The sequence below is a fragment of the Pseudopipra pipra genome, chromosome 5 (genome assembly GCF_036250125.1).
Source record: "Pseudopipra pipra isolate bDixPip1 chromosome 5, bDixPip1.hap1, whole genome shotgun sequence".
NCBI classification, from domain to species: Eukaryota; Metazoa; Chordata; class Aves; order Passeriformes; family Pipridae; genus Pseudopipra; species Pseudopipra pipra.
The window spans coordinates 40,555,162-40,581,723 of record NC_087553.1 but is presented as its reverse complement, the minus strand read 5'-3'; the positions used below and the strand labels follow the sequence as shown (position 1 = coordinate 40,581,723).

Below are 26,562 nucleotides of genomic sequence, written 5' to 3'. Positions count from 1 at the left end.
TTATAAAAAAGGTTAGGGCCTTTGTCTCACATGAACACACAGACTCATTGCAACCTGCTCAAAAATCCCCAGCTTTAAGAAACTGCATATCCAGCAGAACCCAAGTAAAGGTTAGAAATTTTCATTTCTTCAAAGAACAGATAACAGCTATTGCTAGGTGTCTTGTTCTTCTTTTCTTATCATATATACAGGTGTAGTGCTGGTAGTTTCTGAATTATGACTTTCAATGTAAACAAAAAAATCAGATGCCAAACAGATTGGTTGTCATAAGGTTCCAGCTCCCAGTAAAGTAATATTATTAAACTCTCTTCACATTTTTATGCAGAAATAACATGTGCCACAAAGGTGCTACACTTAAGGCAGAGCAGGTCATACTACCTAATGTTTACATAGCTGGACTCTTCCCAATGGAAGACTTTTTTTTTAATGGTTTATAACCCTGTTAGACACAAACTGTTCTGTTTTTCCATGCTAGTAGTCCAATCCAGGGTGATTATTTATTTTTTCTTATTTCACCAAAAACTATTTAATCAATTCCAAGAAAATGTTAGAGGGAAGAAAACCCTGGTCTGTTGGTTTTAACAGAACCAGCTGGTCTTTCTGACAGCTGTTATGCTTCTCTGCTAGATGAAACATAGTAGTGGGTGCGCTATGTGTCAAGATTCCTTTCTTCTGCTGCTTTGGGAGCTGAACCAACCATAGCCAAGGCATAAACAATTCAAGAAACTGTAGTTTTATAATGGTCAAGAAAGTGCTGTTTATTTCAGTTTAGGAAACTTCTATATCTTGGTGATCTTTCTCTCCACCAAGCACTCTGCAACCTCTTGGTCCTTCCAGCTCTAAGCAAGCCATACATCCACCACTCTTGCAGGTGGTGGGACTGGAGATGCACCATTCTCACAGAGCAGCTATGTTTCTCCTGGTTACAGCTCAAAAGACAGTAGCAGGATTTTTCTTGTAACAGTTCTTTCCATCTCCTCCAAGCAAGGATAAAGCTCAAGAATAAAAGTTTCCCCAGCTGGTAGTCTGAGTTCATTGGAAATAGACTAGAGAAACAAACAGTTTGTCAGAAATGTTTCAAATTTTCAAGTTAAAATGATTTGAAGAAACTATTCAGCTTCAGCACATTGCAGTGGAACACAGAGGAGATTCCAACAGGAAAGAGTTGACATGCTCACTAGAAATCTGCCAACTTCCCTGTACCCACCACTCCCATGCTGTGCCCTCATTCACAGCCACAGAGTGAGGATCCCTGTAGGTTGCTCTGCTCTCCAGTCTTAGAGAATGCAAACAACTTGGAAGTCCAAGTGCTCTGGGCTGAGGCTGGTCCTGTCTCTAATGAACTACCCCTCAGATTTACATGGTACTGGAGATTCCAAATCTCATGGTAAATGATGACTAAAGTTCATTTCTCTCTTTGTAACCTTGTTGTTTCTCACAATTGACAAAATTGAGTAGATTCTAATGTGACATGATCCCTGTCACCGGTTCTGCTGCAGCCAACCAGGATTAGATTTGTTTTGGGAACAGCAGCACAGGGAGCCCTGAAATGTGTTCTTGCAGAACTTCTATTTGGTCAGTACTGTCATGTTCTTGGCTCTTGGTTCTGATTGAAAATTAATTTTTATCGACATTACAGAGCAGTTGTGAGGATTTTTTAGTTTGTTATTTTGTATGTGTCAGATGCCCCAAGTGATGCAGCAGCAAATAAAAAGACTGGAAGCAATGCTGGGGTCTGACATGGCAGGATGTATTGTGCCGGGGGAGGGAAGTGGATGCTGATGGCTGTTCCTGGCATGAGCTTTGCCCTGGGCCGGGAGAAAGTGTGCCAGACCCAGACATGCTGAGATCGGGGGATGAGGGGATAGCTGCCCACCCAGCACAGTGTCTCACTGCCTGGGGCTCACCAGAGAGGTTTCTATCAGTTCCCTGGTTCTCTCTTTCCTGAGACCTTGTGTTTATCTATCATGTGGTGTGGGCCCATGGGTGCCATAGCACCTAACTCTGCCCCAGGGAAGCAATGGGAGGGGAGAGCTTCACAGACCTGCTCAAAACTCAGCAGGGGGTTTTGATGAAAAAAGGAAAAATATCAACCAATCTCCTTTTCCTCTGATTCAGAATCAGGTAATAATGATTTGAGTCATATGGGTAATAATGAGTTTGAGTCATATGGGAAAGCACATCTGCCACTTGCTTTTAACAGCTCATAGTTGAGTTTGCAATGGTTTTGGTATCTTCACTACCTAAGCACTACTTACTGACAGACATAAGTTCTAACATCTGTCCATACACTAGTTTTACCAAAAAACACCATGAAGGTTTATCTTCTTCCTAGTCCTATTTTCCATGGCAAGGTTATACCTTACCCACAAAGTAGTCCACTGTTTCTGAAGGATTTAAGGACTCCTACATCAAAGAGAAGTATTTAGGAAATATTTCTCATTCTGCATGTTAAGGAAACTTTCCTGTCTGACCACCAAGGGACCACTCCGGCAGTCACTCTCATACCACCTGAGCTGGGACCAAAGCCCCTTCACGGCTACACACATCGCAATCGCACAGTCAGACCAGGTTTCCTTACCGGCTCAACCCCAGCTTTCCCATAGCAGAGGCTCAGACGTTCAGATTCTTAAAATTATTTAATCATGGTACAATACCTAAATAACAAAATAACAGCTCGAGCTGGTGCCTCCTCGAACAAAAGAACCCCTGGCCTGTCATACCCTTACAATCTAAGTGCAGCAAAGTCTGGGGGTCCCCGGCTCCTACCGTGGTTCTGAGTGTCCGGTCCCCTGCCTGAGCCATAGGTCCTTGTGCCCTTTGTTATGCAAAGAGCTGTCAGTTCACAGCCTCTTGCCTCGGGCTCCCAGCCAGAGCTCAGTCTGCAGCTGGCACTGCAGCTGCACACCAGCTACCTGCACTGAATGTATTCCTCAACAGAGGATTATTTGTAATGGGCAATGGTAGTGCATCACATCATGTTACTTTTAGGTTATGTCTTAACCAGAGGTTCCCTTGAGCCAAAGGAATTAGTGCAGGGTCCAGCAGTAGGCCTCCTGCAGCAGACCAGATGGGCTGCAGCAGTGATCTTGTCACCCTTAAAAACTTGCTATGGGCAAACAGGAAATTATTTTATGTGTAAAGATGAGAATTTATTGTTAATGTAATTGAAATCTTAATAGCTAATTAAGGCATCTGTATTACCACAGATCTGATTATTATGGGAAAAGAGAGAAAAAGTAAATGAAGAATTCTTTTACAGAGGAAAAGTTTCAATAAAGCCTATACACTTAAAATTCCTATACACATACACCCTGGCTATTACCCCTTTCTTTGGTGTTGTGCTCAGCCCTCCACACACATGCTGATGGCTTCACTCTAGGAAGAGGGGAGGGATATGGCAAGTTTCCACAGTCCAAGTCTGGAGTAGAGAGAAATATGGTGCTGATGTCAATGGCTTCTTCTTCCCCACTCTAGGATCTGCTTTGAATTGTTTTCGTGTTCTACATGTTGCTCTTTCTTCATGGGTCTGCAAGTCCATACTAAATCTGATTTTGTTACACATGGTGTGTTTTACATGTGTTAGTCACTTTTTCTTGTTCTTCTTCTTGTCTTAGTTATCCCTAAATTCAATTTTGCTCAACTCCAGGTCTGTATTTCTTTATCTGACCATTGGTGAGTTGCTTATGGCTGTGGGGTCTTCAGTGCCAGGTGTTATTGGTTATTGCCCAGTCTTGTACTTCTTAGCACCTCATCCCGTGTACCCACTTCCCCTGACTTTGAACACCATCAGGGATGAGGTATGCACACCACCACTGGGCAACCTGTTCCAGTGCCTCATCAGCCTCAGTGTAAAAAAATGTCTTCCATATGTCCAACCTAAGTTTACCCTCTTGTATTTACCCCTTGTGCTATCACTACAGACCCTAATAAAAAAATCTTTCTCTGTCTTTCTTATAAGCTTTATAAATTGAAAGGCCACAACAAGGCCACCCCAGAGCCCTGTCTTCTCCAGGCTGAAAAATGCCAGCTCCCTCAGCCTTTCCTCATAGGAGAGGTACTCCAACTCCTCAAATCATTTTCATGGCCCTTCTCTGGACTTGGTCTAATACATCTATGCTTTTTTATGCTAGGGGATCCAGAGCTGGACACAGTGCTTCAGGTGGGGTTTCATGACAGCAGAGTAGGAGGGAAGAATCACCTCCCTTGTCTCACTAGCCATACTTCTTATGCAGCCTAGGGTATGATTGGCTTTCTCAGCTTTGAGACCAAATTCCCAGCTCATGCCCAATTTTTTATCCACCAGTATCTCCAAGCCCTTTTTTGCATGGCTACTCTCATTTAATTCTTCTTCTATTCTGTACTGATACCTCATCAGGTGCAAGACCTTGCACTTGGGCCATGTTAAACTTCTTCAGGTTCACATGAGCCCCCTCCTCAAGCCTCTCAATGTGCCTTTGAATGGTATCCCTTCCCTCTAGCCTGTCAACTCTACCACTTATTGTCCCCATTCATACCTTGAGATTCAGGGTCTCGAGACATGTTGAAGAACAATTGCCATTGAAAACTGAGGCAAAAAAAAATTGTAGCATATGTGACCCCCGTGATCAGAAGAAATTGCTGTTTCAGATAAAGCAAGTGAATATGCAGCTTCAGGCATGTTAAGACAAGTTCAGGTAAAGCAAGGCCTGAGGTTTTGTAAACTCAGTGCAAAGTCTGTGGCCTGTTTCTAGGAGTGGCAATACTGTATATACAAGGCTGCAGGGCCACACTGAAACAGGGGTCTGTGTAACTGAATCAGTCCAAAAGTGTTTCCCCATGTAATCATGAATGTACTGAGAGCCTTTTTGGTGTTGCTACCTTGCCTGAGAAGATTCAGTTCTTACACATCTTACATATCCGCTTGGAAGGCCCACTGAATTCAGTAGGAAAAATAGCCATGAGTTTCGGCCTATTAATTTTTGCACAGTTTTTGATTCTTGGTGTACTAATGTCATCAGAGTCAGAAGAGAATATTCAGGCAATGAATGGGCCTCCTGCACGCAAGATGCCTCCATATCCCTACAGATAAAAGGTTGTACAAGAAGTTAGAAAGCAGTGCTGTCCACGGGGCACATCATGCCCCTATTGCAAAACATGCAAAACAGGAGAATTCAGGCGGAGTCATTTAAAAATAACAACAATAAAGGTGGTGACAACAACAGGAACTATCAGGATATTTTCGGTTTGCAGTAAACTACCATCTTTCTGCAAAGATGACTTCTGCATCTGCTAACCTGTGGGCAGCTTTGGTCCAAAGCCTTTGAATTTATGGTGAGTAATTTTATTATGATGATGAGGCAGGAACTAGTTTTCAGTGAAACAGATGATGAGTAAGCTGAAACAAGGCAGTTTTCAAGGAAACACCTCAGTCAAACATGACCCAGTGCAGCCGCAGAGGTATAAATGACTTTGCTGGGCTTCTCAACAAAGAGAAATGCATAACCACAGGAAGTGAGCACCCCATTTCATGTTAAGAGTTTCCTTCTGCTCCTGAGCAGCTCTACAAAGAAGGGATGCACAAGGGAAACCAGGGGGTTTTCAGACTTTTCGGTAGGTTTTCTTTTACAGTAAAGAAGAAACAAGAAATCCCAACCCAGAAGAATGGTCATGGAAGGCACAGCCCCTGCCTTTGTGTCCTCAGCTTGGTTCAGCTTCTTGCTTATTCCTCTGCTATTGTTTTAACAGAAGTGAAAGCATTTGACAATACACAGACCAGCAACATGAGAAAGTTGTAGAAGGAAAATATTTTTAACCCCCACATTTTTGCACCGTTATTGGTTTTTTAAGGAAAATATGGTCGTTGTCCATTTTAAGCTTGCCTGTGCTTGGCTCTCTGCACACTCAAGCTCTGCACCTGCAGAACACTGATCAATGGCATTGAAGCAGTTCCTTCAAAGCTTTTTCACATATTTCTAGATGAATTTCCCTCTGCACTTATCTTTAGCAGTTCAGTTTAAAAGCAGCTTTTAATCTGTTCCTCTTCCCTAAGATACCCTCTATAAAATCATATGAGAAAAATCTCCCCCAAAGCCTTGTGAAATTTTGCAGAAGCAAATAACACCTGGCAGCAGGAAGAGATCTCTTCACTTGTTTTCCTTCTGGAGGAGCCAGAGAGCTTAAAATGAAAGTAATGCAGCAGGTGGGATACTTTTCCAGCTTTCCCTTCCTCTCCTAAAGAGGGAGCTAGAAAACTGGATGGGGGTTTTTAGTTTTTTGTTTGTTTGTTTGTTTCATTGGTTGGTTTTTTATATTGAGGTTTAGGTTTTTTTCAACTAATCTCATAATTAGCTGCAAACCATTAATTCAATTAATTTTCCAATATTTTTTTAACAGGAACCACTTGCATCCAGTGGTTCCTTTAATCAAATTTTAGGTTGTCAGAAAAAAAACGTGACTAGTAAAGTGCTAACAGAAAAAACCTAATTAATAGATGTTTGCTTCATCTCTGGGTTTGACTTAAATGTGGCATATGTGGTTTACTGTAGCTATTTTTTATGTATTTTATATCTTAAAAATAGTAAATAGAAACAAGGGAAGTTTTCCTAAATGCCATGCCACTATTCCCACAATGACATTGAAGATCAGATGCTGTATTTCTGCAGTAATGTCACTGCTCACTCACACCTCAATAACTCTGAGTCTCTGAGGTGTCAGCTTATATATTATTATATACACATATACATACATATATATAAACATTATATACATTATAATTATAACATTATTAACATTATATACAGTTTGGATCATGCAGTTCTGAGAAAGGTATATTGAAATTGACCGATCCAATGGCTTTCTATGATGGACTGACTACATCTGTGGACAAGGGAAGGGCTACAAATGTTGTATATCTGGACTTCTGTAAAGCCTTTGACACGGTCCCCCACAACATCCTTCTCTCTAAATCGGAGAGAAGTGGATTCAATATGTGGACTGTTAGATGGATATGAAAGTGGTTAGATGGTCACATCCAGTGGTCAACAGCCCAGAGTCCCAGTGCACATCAGTGACAAGTGGTGTCCCTCGGGGGACCAGTGTTATTTAGTATCTTCATTAATGACACAGAGGAAGGGATCAAGTGCACCCTCAGCAAGTTTGCAAGTGACACCAAGCTGAGTGGTGCTGTTGACACACCTGGAGGATGGAATGCCATCCAGAGGGACCTGGACAAACTTGAGAAGTGGGCCCATGGGAATCTCAAGAGGTTTAATAAGGTCAAGTGCAAGGTGTTGCACCTGGGTCAGGGCAACTTCTGGTTGCCTACAGGCTGGGGGATGAACAGATCAAGAGCAGCCCTGCTGAGAGAGACTTGGGGGTGCTGGTGGATGAGAGGCTGGATATAAGCCAGCAACATGCACTTGAAGCCCAGAAAGCCAGTCATGTCCTGGGCTGCATCAAAAGCAGTGTGGTCAACAGGTTGAGTGAGGGAATTCTGCCCCTCTGCTCTTGTGAGACCCCACTTGGAGCACTACATCCAGCTCTGGGGTCCCCAACATCGACTTGTTGGAGTGAGTCCAGGTGATGACCACCAAGCTGATTAGAGGAATGGAGCACCTCCTCTACATGAAAAGGATGAGAGAATTGGGTTTGGTCAGCCTGGAAAAGAGAAGGTTTTGGGGACATAATTGTGTCCTTCCAGGACCTGAAGGGAGCCTACAAGAAAGATGCAGAAAAACTTTTTACAAGGACATTCAGTGAAAGGACAAGAGGGCTTCAAACTGAAAAAGAGTAGGTTTTGATTAGATTAGGAAAAAATTCTTTACTGTGAGGGTGGTAAGACACTGGAATGGGTTGCCCAGACAAGTTATGGATGCCCCATGCCTGGAAGTATACAAGGCCTGGTTGGATGGAGCTCTCACCTGGTCTAGTGAAATGCGTCCCTGTCCACAGCAGGGGAATTGGAACTAGATGATCTCTAAGGTCCCTCTCAACCCAGGCCATTCTATGATTCTATGAAATTGGAATATGATCAGAGAACAATAATCTACATACATTGCTTATTGTATGTGAAAAATATTATTTAAGGTAAGGAAAGTCCTAGATGAAGAATAGATGAATAGGAATTGTCTTTAAATGTACCTACATTAAAAATTACTCCTAAAAATTAGAGCAGCCTCAAGCTGAAGAGGAAAGACAAGAGCATCATTACTTCAAAAATCAAATAGCATTGTGTATGAAGAACATATGTGTGGTTTCTACCACAAAAAAGGCTACAGATAAAATCACATCAGAAATCCCTTCTAATTCCTGTTTCTCAAAAGGCAGTGACAGCACTGGGACAAACAAAAGGATCATTTCCAAGAGATTTGACTCTGATGTGTACAGGTATCTTTTTAATTGTAGGCAGAAGACTGGTGGTAGCAGTACATGCCAGAGTTGAACCCACCCTGGCCTTCTAGGATGAACTTAATAGACTTTCAGTTCTTCCCTTAATTTGAAATTGTGCTTCTTAAAAAATAATATGAAGCCAATTTGTTTACTAGTATTATACATCTGTATCCTGAGCAATTAATTTTCTTCTGCTGTTCTGGTGGAGATCTTGATTTTCATTAATATAGACATCTAACTGAGAGTAAAAGCTGAAGAAGGCTAATAAAAATATGATCAATATTTATTGTGACGGTGGTAACATCAGCAAACCTGCTCACTTGCTCTGTGTTTTCCTCTATGACTTTTACCAATTATCTAATATTTTTTCTTTCCATTTCTTCTTCTAAAGACAAAAGTAATAGTCCCTACCATCTCCTGTAAAATGCTGTGAAACCTGGCAAATCAAACTGCAGTGTTTGGATGAGAAGTTTCTGTGTCCTAGAGCATGTCTGTTAAAGAAAATCCGATATGTAAGGTGCTGAAGATTTAGCATCTGGTAAAGAATGGTCAAAAGTCTCTGGAATTTTATTGTGGTTCACCTTGAAAGAAATGAATTGGCAGTAAAATCAACCACACTTTTAGGTTTCTTGAATAAGGCAGTCGTACACTTCCTCTTTCAGGGATGAACTATGAACCTACTAGACTCTCTATGAGAATCTTCACACCTTCTTCTGAAAAAAAGATAGGCTTTGAATGCTTACCTTTCCTGTTGAAATCGCCTGATTTATGCAAGTGTTGATTGAGCCTATAGTCATTCACGATGACTTTTAGACAATTTCCTACTAGTCTGTTGTGGTTTTGCATGCTGCAAAATCAGCTGGGGAGTTTTAAAAAAGGTTTGAAAGGAGGTTATGGGAGTTGAATGCCCTGTCACAAGTGGAATTTGTATACTTTACATACACGTCTGGAATTAAGGTGTTATGGAGAATTATTGAAAAAGTATTATGAAACACTGGCAATAATCTGAGAAATATACTTGAAGTCTTGATTTGTCTGGCGGGGTTTGCTCTCTATAAACCTATGGTTTGTGCTGTTAAGATTTTATTTACATTTGACTCACTACAGAGTATATTTCTCTCATGAAAGTGAAATCCTAACAAGAAAACAACACATTGCCCAAAACCATATTGCTTTACCTGACTGGAGAGGAGCAATTTGTAAATCTGGGTATGAAGTTTATTGTACCCTATGTCTGTGACACAAGTAACACATCTTTTAAATTTAAAAATAAGAAGTCAATTTCTTTTCCATTTTACTGTCTTAAAGTCACCATTGCATCTCCATTCTGGCCATGATTCAAACTTCACTAAAGTAAAGGATTGCTATCCACTGAAATCAGGAAATATTGGATCGGTCTCTAGTACATTTAACAGAGATATAAAACTTTTTTATAATGTTTAGCAAACCTAAGTAGCTGCCATAAATGCCTTTTTGTGGTTAATTAGCACATACACTTGCTGCCACAAAGGTTGCTGGAGGCAAAGTCTTGGGGTTTTTACTCTCTTTGACAAATGAGTTCCTGTATTGTATCTTGAAACTCTACCTGAAGATACTGGATGAGGTTTTCCTGCCACAGTTAACTTGCCCATAGCAGCCAAAGAACACAGGAAGTTTCCTCCTGTGGTTGAGAAATTATCCCTCATTTGCAACTGAACTGCTTTGCTCCAATGAAGCATAAATATTATATGTATAGTACAATGCACTGCCTCATACTAGTAAATGGTGAGAAAAAAACTCAGTTGCTGGTACCACTATTTGACCATTTGAAAAGGCAAAGTAATTGCATTCCAATTCTTTCTGTGTATATGAGCTGTCTCAAATGGCTTTATTTTTTTACATTTATGGGCTTTTATATATTTACATTTAGATATATTCAGGTATTCAGTAGACAGCAATGCTAAAGTCACTTGCAAAGTAGAAGAAAATCATAAATGATCGAGGAAGATGCCCAAAGACATGGCCATTTTAGAAAATGTCGCCCTTAGCATTTCTCGTCCCCTTTGGCTGGCAATGTCTGTTCTTGTGATCAGGTGGTAGCTGTAGTTTTTGCCAAGGTCAAGCCTGCTGTTGCTCCTCAGCTCATTAAGGCCTTCTTTTCCATGAAACCAGTGGAAAAATCCTTCAAAAACTTAGTAAGCAAGTGAACTGGATGCCACCCAGACAGATATGGAGATATGATTGTCAAGAAATCCTGTTTTCCAGGAGGTGAGATGAATTATTGGCACCTTACGGGTAAACAAAGCAGAATAATTTTTATTTGAGAGTTTAGATTCTTGTAGTCTGCAATGGGGCTGCATGAGGCAGCTGCTGGCACCTTGTGGTTGCCTTTGGCTGAAGACTTGATGGTCATTCTTCCAAAAATCCCTCATCTCCATGTTGGCTGGTGGCATCCAGTTGGATCAGGTGTTCTGGCTGACCAAGAATCTGAGATGAAACCTTTCATGCTCCCTCCCTCTACCATTAGTTGGAAAGTCATTTGACGGGATTTATATCCTGCACGACAGTGCCTGAATTCCCTGGTCTTCTCCTGATGCACTTAGGCACGCTAATTCCTGCCTCTTCAAAAATGGATGTGGAAAGGGGCAGGGACAGGCTGGTTCTCAAATGCAGCTGCTTGGGTCAGTTTTGCAACATCTAGTATCAATTTCATTTGGGAGTAACTTAAGCTAAGTTTTTTTCTATAACATCCTTAACTGGGTATTTGTGTGGTTCGGGTAGTTTGTTTTTTTTTTACTTTTCAAACTGAATTAATAATGTTTGCCTTCATAAATATTCTCATCACAAAATCCCAAAATATTGTTTACTGAGCTCCTGAAGGCCAACACTGCAGAAGTAAGCAAACTAGCAATTTTTAAGGACAAGTAATAGGCGATTTGGTTTTGCATCTCATTCCCTCTCAGAGTTTTCCGTTAGGAGACTTACGTGCTCAGGGTGTTCAGCTTGTACTTTTCACTCCTCTGAAAGCGGCTGGTTACAACTCTGTAGCTCATCTTCACAAACACATGTGACTTTTCTAACTCAGGATCAGGTCTTCAAGGACCCTGTATAGTTTGTGAGATTTGAAAGCTGTACACACGTGGTCTGTCTACCTCCTCTTTCTGGCTCTGTTTATAACAGCAATTTGTATTATTCAAATCACCAAGGCCATCATGCCAAAACAGTAAGAGAAACTCTCTACCCCAAAGACTTTCACTTAGTGTTACTCGAGAAAAACACATGGGGATGGACACAGCCAAATAGGAAAGTGGGCACATACGGACAACATGACCTGGAACACTGACAACTGTGTATCTTTGTATACGTATATGTAAGTGGGATGTTGTAGTGTTCGTGTCTCCCAAAGGGGCACTTGGAGCTAGGTGAACTCATTTCCCGGTAAAGTAGTCTCACAGGGTTGTTTCATTGTAGCAAGTAGAAGGCCGCAGGAGTAACCTGGGCAATGTACTAATGGTCTTTGTTTCCTGTGGGCTTCCTGCGCCTGTGGGGACACAGCCTGAGCATAGTGTGACACAAGTGAGGGAGGGGTGAGAAGGAAATAATGAATGGGTGAGCCAGAAAAGGGAGAAATGGTCAGGCAGAAGGAGGTGGACAGTAGTCACGAAGCAACTACGGAGCAGCCCGTAATAAAATATACACTTTACCCTAGGGGTTTGCAACCGTGTGTGACGGGAGAGAGGCCAGAGACCAAAAAACAATAATGAAAGAAATTAATCTGAGGAGCATATGAGAGGACACCAAGCACTTGGCACATGTGAAGACAAATAATGTTAGACACAGAAGACAGAGTGAAGGGGAAGAAGTAGCACAAAGAGCATCGGAGTGGTCAAGGGCAGTGTAATTAAGGCTGGAAGAGGGAACCTGTGAAAAAAGAGAGTCATGATGACTCAGCAGTGCTCCTTGTCCTCTTCCACTTGTGGCTGAGGTAGACAGCATCCAGCCACAGCACTGGCAGAGGAGTGTTTCCACAGCAGAGCAATGGGATCTTCAGCTTCAGTGACCACCTGGAATGCTCAAAGCTTACGCCTGTCTTGAAGAATCAAGAGGACCTCTGTTTAATATCTGCATCCAGTGTTGGTATTATATCCTAAAGTTGGAAAAGAGTTTTTCTAGCTCTAAGAGCTCTGCTTATGGCTTTCGGATGAGGCTCACATGGAAGAGCACTTCTTTGTCCTGCCAGAGGAGAAGGAATGCCCCTGGTTCAGCTTTTTGCTTTGTGTGCTAGTAGTCCCACTAGCCCTCAGAGCAGCATGCTATAAGGTAACAAACCAAAAGCTTAATTTTTTTCTGCAGTTTAACTTTTTCCACTATGTTTTTCCTTGTGGGAATTTCAGTAGAATGAATGGCATTCTTTGGAGGTATGGTATACATTTTTTTCTGAGAGTCACAGGCTCAAAAACCTGTGCTAGCATCAGGCAATTTTGTTTCCTGTCATTTATTACCCTGCTAGTACGAACACCTTTTTTTTTTCTGAAGCACATAACTTGTGGTCAGCTGCATCTGGTACTACTAGACAATTACGGTAAATTTACATTTTACCAGTTGAAATTTCCTGTAAGCCTTCTGTGGGCTAGAAATATAAAATGAAACTAAGCAAGCATGTTCTAACAAATGAGAAATATTATTTTATTTGATTTATTTTGTTTGTTTTTTCATAACAGTATCTGGACTGACTGCTGTCATACTTCAACTTGTGACAGGCACAGAAAAAGCCTATTGCAAATAATAATTTTAAGACATTGTCCTCTGTCACAATAAACCTTGACACTCTGCAGGGACTTATGGGTGGGGATGTTTCTAGTGAACAGTCTAGGAGCTTGCAAAAGATCTGTTTTACTCTATTGTAACATTCTAAGCTGTGCATAAGAACAAGAACATCATGTTTTCTTACTTGTTATCTCACATTGACATGTGCAGCTCCTAGAGGCATGGTCCCCAGGGCCAACATGACTTAAATGAAGTGATGGGTGCCATTAAGTATATGTAGTGCAAAGTATCTATAAGTATTAAGTAGTATATATAGCTGAAACTTATTCTGTAAGGCTTCAACTGTGACTAGAGATTTCCTAGTGAGGCATATACAATGAATAATGCTGGTAATGAAAATTATGGGTTTTCTCCTTTCCGAGGGAAAAAAGGAGGTGATCAGAACTAGCAGCATCCATATTTGTGAAATTCTTTCCTATGTCCCCATGTTCACCATCCAGAAGAGAGGAGGATTCAGTTTGTTCAACTCTTTGCTCTCCATTGACTACAGACACCAGGAAATGTGCAAAATCTTTTTTTCTCAGATGACATGCTTTCCTCAAGTTAATCTTTCACGATCAGGCACTGTGCTGATCCAGGAGGGAGGCAGAGACTACTGAACCTTGCAGTCGCTGGGCTAGCTGAGCACTTTGCCTGCCTGGAAGGCTGAATCCAGATACCACTGCCTTGACTCTGTGCTCAGGCCGGCTGATGAAAAGGGATTTGAGGATCCACCACTTGTGCCGTGCTTGGACAAACCGTATGGTGTGTGCTCGTTCAATAATCACGTGTGGGAGCTTTACCTTGGAATTGCATAGGTAGGTGTAGAAACAAGCTGCATGGTGCTGTATAGTTCCACATCTCTGCTGAACAGTTTGCTTTTGCTTGGAGGAAGTTGCTTCTGCAGTGAAAAAGTATTAGGGAACGCTGCACGTTTTCTTGAAAGGGTGGTGTGTTCTGGACTAGGATAGCAGAAAGTTGTGTGGTGAAGGCACTGGTGACCTTTCGAACAGGCTTTCAAGAAGCAAGAAAAACTACTTGCATGTATTTGCTCATGTTTTAGATATCTTTCCAACTTGACCTTTTGAAAACAATCTATTTACACATCCCACACACAGCGAGATCAGCAATGTGAGGCAGTGAGGGGTGGGAGTAGATATGCAGAGCTGAGTGGCATATAACCATCACACTTGCACCACGCCAGCCATGCTCATACTCTTCCCAGATGTGTGCCAGGGGCTGACCCAGTCCTGGGATGTGATGGGCTTTATGCACCCTCGCTGGAGCTAGTGTAGAGGCTGTGACCACATGTGCTGGTTTTGGCTGAGGTAGAGTTAATTTTTTTCACAATTACTGGTATGGGCCTATGTTTTGAATTTGTTCAGTGACAAATTACTTCATCATCTCCCAGGAGTTCCCAGCTGCTAGGTATGACATCTCAGTGTCCCATGCCCTGGGTTAGATCAGTCAGCAAAGGGCTCTTTGCCATAAAGGGCTGCATATGGTGTGCAGCTGTGCCAGGATGAGGTGGCTGTGAGACATCCCCGCAGCTCTTCTCCCTGGTGCATAGCACTGCAAGCTTTTCCCTTCCATATGACCCGGAGTGCACACCTTTTCATAGCCATTTTCTGCATCCTAGCTGTATGGGAAACCACAGGAGAGCTCACTATCTTGATTCCTGATGTTATATTTGCATGTTGCGGGGAACAGATTCATAAAGGGGTGTACTCAAAGGCTTGGTGTTAATTGGTGCCGTAGTGCTTTTAATTTAGTCACATGGATTTGGCAGTGCAGTTCCCACAGCAACTGCCCTCCTCGTGCACAGGGGAAAAAGCTTCCCAAGAAAGTGGGTTTCTTCACTGCAGTGTCACAGAAACCATATGCAACAAAGAGATTTTTATGGTAGGAGCCTTATATAGCATAGCTGTAGGGCTAAAATCCCAAAGACAAAGTCATCATGCAAATATCCATGCACATGTGGGCATATATGGGTAGCCCAGACTCATCCCAGACTCTGCAAGTGGGAGATTTTTGGATGTGATTTCAAAATTCCTGACTGTGCTGTGTTCCAGTAATAGTAATGGAGTGAAGCCAAAGTTGTAACCTGGCTTGGGTGAGGATAGATCTGCCTCCAAGGTCTGCCTCAGCTGCAGACTCTTTGCTTTCCTTATCACAGTGTGTGACTTCTCAGTGTATAATTAACTTGAAGACTATTATTTTTATTGGGGAGGAGGGAGGAGGCATTTCGGACAAACTCAGTGTGCAAGATAAACTAGGTTAGAGTACTTTCAGAAGGTCATACTGTACATGACAGTATGTCATGTACATACATGAGGCCAGGGGGTCCTGGCCTCAGCAGGTGAAGTAGAAGATGCATCACTCTAAAAGCAGAGTGGCAGAGTGGTCTGTAAGCAGGGGTGAGAGCTGATAGCTGTCCATTGGCCCCCAAAAGTCAGTGGAGACCATAGAACACCATATAGGGAAGAGTTCAGTGGTCCCTTTTCCAGCATTTGGTACACAAATGTAAAAAGTACTTAGTGAAGCCTGGAGTGCATATGTGATTTGCATTCCACTTTCTCAAGTCTCAAAGAAATGCACAAATGGTTTCATACCACATCAAAACCTTCCACTAAATACAGTTTAGTACTTGGCATTTAATTGGAAAGTACAGTTCTGTAGTTTGCATGTACAACTACAATTTAGAAGAACTTAGTCCAAGGTCAAGTCCTTGTACCACAGGTTAAATGTGCAATTTCAGACTGACCTTTATGGGGAATTAATACATATGAAATCTGACTTCACCTGTTCTGAATTTCAATTACTTTATTCTTCCTGATTTAGCTTTCATTTTCACTCACCTCAGCTGATGCTTATAATCAATTCTTAGATTCTCTTGATCTGATATTTCTTTAGTCATACTTTTCATGTTGTTTCATGCTATATCAGTTACATTCAGGGGTTAATAAACTTGGCCTCAGTTCATCATGAAAAGACATGGAAAAAGATAATCCTATCCACATATACAACTTTTCTTTTAAAATATCCACCTTTCCAAACTATAGATATATCTTTTTCTTCTTGTATTCCACTGCATTAGTGTTCTCAGTCTTTCCGAACTTCACCCTGGCCAGACTCATAATCAGTATACTGATACATGCAACAGTTAACTGCCATTTTTTGTCTCAGTATCTTGACTTTTGTGATACTTCCCTTGCCCTAACCGAAGCATCATCTGTTTGTTTAGGCTGAGGATCTTCCACTGCACTTCACAACTTGTTGCTATGCTCTCTCTGAATGACTAACACCAACTTCAGTTCAGTACGGTCAAATGGAGTCATACTTCCTTCTAAATCCAAGCTAGCAACCTTTCCTCAGACCTACAAGTCAGGTATCTCTTTTGAGTCAACTGTCTATGAGTCCTCATATCCCAGTTGTCACTGAATCTTGCAAGTTCTACAGAATGCACAAATACACTGCCACTAAACACAACACTATTTCCATTGTAGTGAGTTGACCCTGGCTGGATGCCAGGTACTTGCTAAAGCCACTCTATCACTCCCCTCTGCAACTGAACAGAGGAGAGAAAATATAACAAAGAGTTTATGGGTTGACATAAGGAAGAACCTGGAGAGATCACTCACCAATCACCATCATAGGCAAAACAGACTAGAAGTAGAGATATTAATTAAATTTAACAGAATCAGAGCAGGAGAATGAGAAGTAAAATAAACCCTAAAAACATGTTCCCATCACCCCCTCCCTCCTTTCCAAGTTCTACCTCCTACCCCAGTGGTGCAGAGAGATGGGAATGGGAGTTACAGTCAGTTCATTAGAGGTTGTTCCTGCCACTATTCAGGGAGAGGGGTCCTTCCCCTCTGCTCCAGCATGAGGTGCCTCCCACAGGAGACAGTCCTCTGTGAACTTCCCCAGCGTGAGTCCATCCCACAGGCAACACAAAGTTCTTCACAAACTGCTGCAACATGTGTCACTTTTCCACAGGGTGCAGTCCTTTAGGCACAGGCTGCTCCAGCATAAGTCCCTCACAGGAACACAAGTCCTACCAGAAAACCTGGTTCAGTGTGGGGTGGGCTCTCCCTCCACAGGTGAACAGGTCCCTGCTTGGACCCTGCTCCAGCATGGGAATCCCACGGGATCACAGCCTCCTTTGGGCATCCAGGTTGTTTTAGAACCCAGCAGTATCCAGTTTCCAGCAGTATGATAGAGAGGAGTTTCCTCACTCAGCTACACATCTGCTGGCTTGGTACAAATTATCTGCAAATAGTGTTTTTACTTTTGGGATAAAAGTCTTATAGGGCCACATGTCTGCTTCAAATTGGTATCCTAAACTTGGTGCTAGCATGTTTCAGTCAAAAGCTAATGAAACAAACGTATGTACACAAACTGGTGAAACCTACCGGACCTACCAATTTTTATATATTGTCTTGACCTTTTTGATAACAACTCCCTGGATAAAGAGTTCACTTACTTGAGGCAGTTGTGCTGATAATACAAAGTCAGTACTGGCCTGCTTTGAGGCCACAGCTTACAGTATACACAAGACTCAGGAGGAGCCTGTGGTTTCACTAGACACTTTTTGTAGCAGAAAACCCCCTCACAGAACTGTAGCCTCTGCTGTGGGGAAATTGGTTAGCCTCATATGGCACACCCTGATCATGTTTCCCAACAGCATAAGGCAGAGGCAAAATACCAAAAGATTTAACAGCTTCTAGCTGAAACGTCCTGTGTCTAAAAGTGGAGAACACAAGGTCAGCCCATTTGCCTCCAGACTCCAAAACCAAATAGACATTTTCTAGCCAACAGAAATAACCGATTTAGAAAATCTGGGGTATTTTCTACAACTTTTGTGTTAGCAGGGAAGTAGAGAAATGAAATGCAAATCTCCCAAAGTTCTCATTGTACCTATGAATTTCTCTTGTAAACGATCTTGCAGCCTTGTTCTCTTCACTTTAGGATAACTACCTTATCTCCCTTGTCTAGAGAGGAATGTGAGTGAAATATCAAATATCTAACCTGAATGCATAAGCATCTTGAAACAAAAAGTAAGAAAAGAGCTCCCTTTTTATTCTTGTCCTTCCCAAAAATGATCCCAATGAAACATTGTAACACAGGGTTACAGCTGGGAATCTCCAAATTCCATCTTAAACAAAAGTAAATGTTTTACCTTTCTAGGTAAGGTCTGGCACAAAATTTAGCCTTTATAAAATTTAAATTAATAAATTCAAAAATTCTGCAAAAGTAGTGAAATTATTCCCGTAGCCTCTGCAGTTCAGTTTGCCATCTCTTGGGAATCCTGTTTGCTCAGCAAATAGGTTTAATATAGGATGGCATCATTAACACTGCAGGGACAATTGCTGAAGAACATGAACATGAGTCATTTCCACCTGAAGTCATACATGTAATTACTGCTCCAGCTTAATAGCAAATGAGTAAAGCGAAACAGCCTACAAAACACAGAATTAATGAAATTACATACTAAATCCCTTTGTTAGTGTAAGATATCAAACATGGATAAATCAATACATATAGGTCTCCACTTATGGAAAAATGTTATCTCCCCTGGAAAACAGGTGGGGGCAGGAGACGAAGGCTTGAGGAGCTAGATGGAAACATTCAATGAATTCAGCCTGTCCTGAGGTAGCAATGTGGATGCTATATCACTATACACACACACACACAACACCCCATCCTTAGTGGCAGCCTCTGAATCTGTGTTGATTTACCCCTTGGCTCTGGAAATGGTTATTCACCTGAGCACTAAAGGTGATCACAGCTGTGAGGTGAACACTCACAAGCACTTTAAATTAAAACCCATTTAACTCCAGCCACATTTGCCTTCTCATTCTTCAGCTAAGAGAACCTGTTTCCATGATGTTTGATTGCCCTGCCCTTCTGCGTTTGCAATACAGATGTGTCTAAGCAATTTTTAATTACCCTTTTAATATATTATTTTATAATCAGATTTTTAAAGAATACGAACATGAATTTTTTCCTGTAAAACATTATCTGTTATTAGGCGACACAGCCTACATGTCCTTGTAATAATAATCACCCTTGACTTGACATTAGCCACTCCTCTCTACTGTTTTCTTTACTATATTGGAAAAGTAACCATAAAGTGGTTGTTGTTGCCTGTATTTTTAATTACTTTGTTGTTTCTTTGCTTTTATGAGTCAGCCAGACAACTTGTTCAATAGCCCTATGACTAATTTAGTGCCTTTGTTTCTACAAACAGCTGCACCAAAGAGCACCTAAATAAGACTGTTTCAGTGATGCTTTAATGTGTTGCATTTGAAGTCTTTACTCCTTTGCTGCAAACTGTGCTCACTGCTTAGCTTTGACCACAACTGAGTAAGATCACAGTGGGATTCATTCCTCTTCTTATTAGAAGTTTGTTCACCTCAAAATTGTTACAGTCAACTAGACCATCTCTGCTTGCAAGGGTTCCAGCAAGAGCAGGTATGTAATGCTATATATTAGACACATTCAGGGAATCCATGGTTCCTTTGAGCAATACTAGCTGTGAGCTATGTAGCAGTTACCCTCCATTTCATGAGGTGTATGATTTGGTTTTCTGTTGGTTTAGCCACCCTACAAGCCGAAGGTGGGTGGGGGCTGGAGGTGAAATGCATGCAGTGCTCCTGGCAGGTGCTTTGCCACTCAGCCCAGAGGTGAATTTCTGTCTATACAGCTCAGTAATTCTTAAAATTGTGTGTCTGGTGAAAAGACAATTTGGCTTGCCTCTGGCACTCAGAGACAGGTGTGGTGATACAAAACCAGGCTATCAGATGGTCATACTGCCTGGGACTTTTTCTCCTGAATTTTGTTGCAGACTTTCCTCTCACCACAGCCTTCTCAAGCACAAGAAAGCTAGTATTTCCTGTTCAACAATTCTATTTAATGATTTAACTTGAGTGTGTACTCCAAGTACTAAGTATAAATTAATAAATCCTGCTGCAGAAAATTATCTTTCTTCTTGGGCTAACTCTCAGTCAGACATTTTTAAACTCCAGACCATCTATTCCCTCTCACTCCTTCTTGGAGGTGAAAAACAGTAACAGTGCTCATGCTGGTATGTCAGAATAGCAAAAGCTACTTTGATGCTGAATTTGTTATACATGTGTTTGCATATTTTTGTGGCTGAAGAGGTACAGAAGGTCTCTTCTAGCTCAAACAGAGACAAACTGAGAATAACTACAAGGAAGAAAACAATAACAGTAAAAAGGAACAAAACCCACACACTTTCCTCTGAAGATTAAACAGATTAGCTACAGGTAAGAAAGAACCAGACAAGAACTAGAACTCCCACACTGATATGTTAGACTCAGTATTTCTTATGTGAGTGGATACCACAAAAGATGAAAGAGACAGAGCATTACACTGTCAGCTCAACGGAATAAGCAACCAATATTTGATAGGAGCTCACAGAGTGCTAATGAGTTTCATAAACCCAGGATGAAAGTGAGTGGGATAAAATAGAATAAAGAACAGAGAAAAGATTAGGAGGGTCATAATAAAGTCAAATAATTGTTTTTAGAAACAGCTAAAGCATGTCCTCCTAAGATATGGAGGGGCTGAAGGTGGAGAAAGGGTGGTTTGGACTTTTCTGATAATAGACATGTACGTATTAGTACAAAAAGACATACATTCATCTGATAGAGATTTCCTTTGTACTCAGCCATCATTATTTGGATCACATCTCATGGGAAGCAGTAGGCCCTGAAAGAGATCCATAGGAAAGTATGAGTTTGGACCCTATTCATTGACTGAGGAGGGCTGGGCTCTGGGAAGGGCCAAACAGGGTAAAAAAATCAGAAAACTTTCCTAGGAGTGGGAGAGAGACAGGTGACCAGAAAGAAAAGTGTCTGGTTACAAAGAAAACACAGAAAAGCAATGGAAATTTGAAACAGAAACAAGGCTGAGAAGAAAGGATAAAACCATTCCAAAGCCTTGCTCATTTTCCTATCTGACCCGCTAAGCGAATGTTCACCTGTAACTTATTTACTCTGAATATAAAACCAGAGAAGATACAAGGAAACCCAGGTACCAGGAGGAGAACTATCTATATGGGAAGATGGTCAGGGCAGATGTGTTTCATATTTTGTCCCACCCAGAGGAAAGTGCTGACTCAGATCGAGATTCTGACTCAGTATTTCCCAAGATCCCTGCCACATCACTGTGTTGCACTTTCAGAAATGCCCCTCAGAGAAACACATACAAGCACTCCGTAGTGGAAATGATAGATCACACTCACAAATAAGTAAAAAAGAAGTCTATCCAACATTAAAAGCATCCTCTTGAAAATTCTGCTTCTCTGTTGTCAGTCATCTTCTCACAAGTTCAGAAAGTTTATCAGTAAAGCCCCTTTAAAACAGAAAAAGGCCAAGTAAAATTGAGAATCGGTGAATTGATGCTGTACATGGTCTAAGAAAATCTAAAAAATGTGAAATGAGTGCTATATGGATTTAAAAGTGTGCCTAGAGCTATTAAAAATTGTGGAAGAAGGACAGACCTTCAGATTAGAGCTATTCCTTAAGTTTAGTCAGAGTCTAGGGACCAGATGTCTCTTCTCATGTCCTCCAAAAGTGCCTCTGGTTTGAAACGGAGATTTTAGTGAGTGGCTTCCATGAGTAGTCAAACACCATTTTTGTAAAAAGTGTAAATGGAATTATATTTGCGGTTGTAACTTCTTTTTTTTAAGGTTGGTTGGTTTGTTTGTTTTAATGGCATGTGACATGCTTATTGGGGAGCAACTTCTATCACTGGACAGAAACTACTTAGCTGAAGTGACTTTTACTCTTCATCTAAGACTTTGTTTTTCCCTGTGCAGGTTAAAAGTTACCTATTTTGTCCATCTGTGTGTAGCTTATTTTGGAGATAGAGGCACAAATGCATGAGAATTTCTTCTTTTAATTGCTATTCTTTCCCTACAGTGTGTTCATGTAGCATTTGTGCAGTTGGTCTACACATAATTTTAGAATTCATAAGAACTCTCTGAAAATGAAGAACTAGCTTACTAAGACCAGTTCAAAGTTTTAAAATGAATAATTTTTTCCATTTATATCCTTGCAACTAGCCACCTGTGATAAACACCATCTGAAAACCACATCATTTTTTTTGCAGCATTCAATAAGCAAATGATTTTTACAAAGTCTATGGCAAAAAACCCCCAGTTTTTAGACAGGCAACATGAAGCTCACCAGCTGGACTTCCATAAGGACTTTCATCACTGTGTGTTTGCTTCAGATAAAAAATCTCAACAATTTTTTATTCATTCATGATTTTTATTAAACTGCTCTGTTAATCTACAAAGAGAACAAGCACATGAATGACATAGGGTAGTTGACAGCATTTTATGTATTTTCTACAAATCTCTGAAAAGTACTGTATGTATTTTAAATTAATAGTTTACTGGTATTTGATGTAATTTGAGAATTTTGTCATTTATCAATAAATTATGACCTTTCTATAAATTCACAGCCATTTTATTCCAAATGTTCTGCTGGGCTAAATGTGGAAAAGGACTTTAGCGCATTTATTTGTAATCAAAACCAAAACAGTTTAGCTTTACAGTGAGTAATCAAATCTTTCTATCATTGAGTGAAAGGTGTCCCCTGAGCATCTGGAGTGACCAAAAGAGAAGCATGGTTCAGGAACCAAAAGCCTGTAAGGCTGGACTATCCAAATTAAGTAGAGCCTATGGTGTGTGGAGGGTTTCTGATGATGTGAAGTAACTCACATTCTTCATATATCCCAAGGTTGCATATCAGGTTCAAATGTGAAGGAATTTTGAGACCATTTAGGGAAGATAAGAATATTCTCAGCAAATAATGTGAACAGTGGTAGTTGTTTTTTATACAAATTCATAAAAGTGCAGGCTCTATTCTAAATTCTCAACCTTTTCTGTGCTTTTTCATTTGTTAGAGTCATTTGTCTGGGCACACCACTCAAGATATGAATTATTTTTTTTTAAAGCACTTTATATTGATATCCAGAATCAAGTTTCCCAATTCAATTCACTTTTAAATGAAAAGCAATCTTTCCATTGACTTTTGTAAATTTTTTAATCAATCAACCTTTAACAAAAACCTCAAGCAGCACCAGCTGCACAAGGAATTATAAACTGCAATAAAGAACTGCACATGGTTATTGCAACAAATTGGGTAAGACTGAGTTCTTTAGAATTTGTTTAGCCTGGTAGCCAAATTTTCAGTGTAGGTATTTCAAACTCAATTTAGCATCATGGTTCATTGAAATAGCGTAGTCATGTAAATACAGTTCAGGGGGCGAGGAAATAAATTTTAGTTGATTGAACAGCATTATTTGCATAATGTTTGTGTTCAATGGTCCTTCTAAAGGTGAAGCTAAAATGGAAAGTCTAAATTTGTTCTTGTAAGAACATAAATCATTGACATCTACAGTTTTTAAGGATGCAACCAGAAATCTGTGGTGGAGGACACAGGATGATAACGCAGGGAGACACAAAGTGGACTGAGGAGAGTTGTGCATGCCCCAGAGGGAGAGCTGCCAGTGAGCAACATCTGTTGTTTGACCTTCAGGAGCCTATGAGAAAGGTGGGAGGAAGGGGGGGGGGAGCGGAATTTCCTTACCTCTAGTGACATTAACAGTCTGAGGATAAAATAAAATTGTGAATTGTGGAATGACTTTCCTTCGGTGTCATTGGCTTTGGGTTTACTGTATATGATGATACACTTCTCAAGAATAGAAGTGGTTATGCATATAGATATATTTTATTGAATCTTATTTGATAACATAAATCCAATCTGTGAAGAAGTACTGAGTGTCACTTATTCCTGTTAAACTCACAACCCTGAGCTGACTTAGAGACCAGGTTTATCTGACTGGTGCCTTTCTGTTTTGTAAGGTCAAGGTCATCTCTGACCAGTGATTTAGGGGGAAATCTCGCAAATTACACATTTGCTTGAGAGGTAGCAGTGAGCATGGAGTGATGCAGGAGCTTCCTTTCCTCTTTGTGTGACAGGAAATGGAGCCCTCTTTGGTTTTAGTTTCCCTCTGGATAATGTGACCACCATACAGACACAACTGATTTTGCCATGGATCAAGGGATTACTCTGTTTATTTCTGCAGGTAACTTTTTGGCATACATCTTCCTTATTGCTTGTTAGGAAGACTTTGCTTACTGTGGGTGGACACTTTGGTAAGAAAACAGTGAAAGAAGAAGCCGGCAGACAGTTTGCCTTCTTTTGCTATCTTGCATCAGGGCCAACTGCTACATAACACACCCAGAAGCCATATTTGTCGCTGTTGCTAGGCCATTGTGCTGCTCCTCACCTACTTCAGCAGCCTCCTGAATCCCACGCATTGCAGAAGTTGCTGTTGTCACTTCTATGCCCCACGCAAGGCAGCAAAGAGGTGAGAGGTTTTGTATTATTTGCTATTTTGGGCTGAAAATCCTGCACTTGTCTGCCAGGTTTAGATTTTTCCACCTCCAGACCTTTGTAGATTTTTTTATTATTCCAGATTCCCATTGACAAAAAATAATCCCATGGTCACTCCTGGACTAGTGGAGGAAGATAATGGCAAGGACAGATTTAAGCTGACAACCTTCACCCTGGAGTCCTGCAGGACTCAAGGGCAAAACAGACAAAATAGAGACTTTGAGGGGTGCACGATACCACCTGCTCTTGAGTTTGCCCCTACACGAGGGATGCACAAAGTGGGCTTATTGGCTCTTAATTTTCTAAAAGGCCTCAGGGGAACCCCAGAAAACTGCAAATCAGTAATGCTGACATCCCTACCACACAATTCCCAGACAGATTGGGCCCATGGATAAATGTGGTGCAAAAGAAAATAATAAATATGGCATTTGTGACAGGATATACCACACTTTTTTGTTACACAAAAGTTTACTGAAGAGTCAATGAATACAGACAAGGGGGAGCCAAAACACTACCATGTCTTTGAAGCTTCAAAAGAGTCTCTGATGAGTCTCACTGTAAAGCTACAAAAGAAGTTAAGCTATTACATTATCAGGAATTCCTCACATAAATATGCAAGTGGTTAAAATATAAGAAAAAAAGAGCAGTTAATAGTTTTTGCAGTTAAGTGGGTTCAGTCATGAAAGGGCTTGCCTGTGGCCTGTGCCATTGGTCAGGCATTGGAATAGGCTACACAGGATGGTGGGATCACCATCCTTGGAACCTTTCCAAAGGCGTGTGGATGTGGCACTTGGGGATATGGTTTAGGGGTGAACACAGTGGTGATGGATTAACATGTCTTTTCTGTGATTTAAAATGTAGACATCAGCAATTTGAGAAAAAGGGAAAGCTATGAAATAATTAAGGTTGCTGAAGTACTAAGTTAATATTATTCATATTCACAATAAAGTTTGCTGATATTATATATGAGCTATTAATATTCATAACTAAGTTTACTGACGTACTAAGTTATGCAGGATACAGAGAAGAGATCCAGCTGCAAAGAACTATTTAAGGACTTCGAAATATAGAGTAACAAGGTGATAAAATGGCAGATTAAAATCAGTACTGATAATATGGAGGAATAGAGAGTAAGGACAGAATCAATTTGCTGCACAAGTGATGCGTAAAACACAGTGACATGCTCAGACAATTCTGTCTTTCCTTTTGAATTTTCCCCTTTCTAGTTTTAACTACTAAGTAGGAGATAATATCTTTTCACTCCCTAGTATGTGCATTTATTAACCCTCTCAGATTGCGTAGCTGGAAATTATTGTGCTGACCTTCAGTAAAAAATGTCCAAAGCCTCTGCTATGTTTTCCCTTGTAAATATTTATGGTAGCCGTTAAAATTCTTTTCACACTTAAATTTAGCTTAGCTGCAAATGCCTTCCTCACTTGGATATAGTGAGGAATGGCACACAAAATGAGATCCAGGACCCTGGTGAAAGTGAGAGAAGAGATGACAAGTTTTCATGTTACAAGTGATTTGCCTAATTTGTATGGTGTACAACTGTATATCATACACAAAAGGTATGGGATGGGAGGGAAGGGGAGGGCAAGGGATGGGGAAGGGATAGGATGGGGTGGGGTGGGATGGGATGGGGAGGGAGGAGGGGATGGGGGTGGGGATGGGATGGGAAAGGGACAGGATAGGATGGGGAGGCAAGGGGAGGATGGGAGGGGAGGGAAGGGGAGGGGAAGCAAGGAGAGGGGAGGGGATGGAAAAATGTGGTCTTGTGGAGGTTGATTTTTATGATATTCTTCTCTAGCACTGTTATCACAGTAATGGGGCAAAGTGAGAAATGTTCAGCAGTTAATCTTAAGCACCCTGTAGAAATAGGTTGCACAGACTTACACTGGGTAGAGAAAAGTCAGGTCAATATAAGAAACTAATTATTTAGATTTCTTTTAATGATTGGTTGACTGGG

General features: G+C 41.0%; 1 long non-coding RNA gene across 1 annotated transcript; it reads left to right on the top strand.

Annotated features, from left to right (window-relative positions):
• The first annotated feature begins 12,336 nt into the window (after window positions 1–12,336).
• LOC135414687 (uncharacterized) lies at window positions 12,337–26,205 on the top strand. The gene is made up of 3 exons (XR_010430777.1): window positions 12,337–12,669; window positions 13,539–23,747; window positions 24,321–26,205. It is a non-coding gene; the product is annotated as an uncharacterized LOC135414687 (long non-coding RNA).
• Window positions 26,206–26,562: the final 357 nt, after the last annotated feature.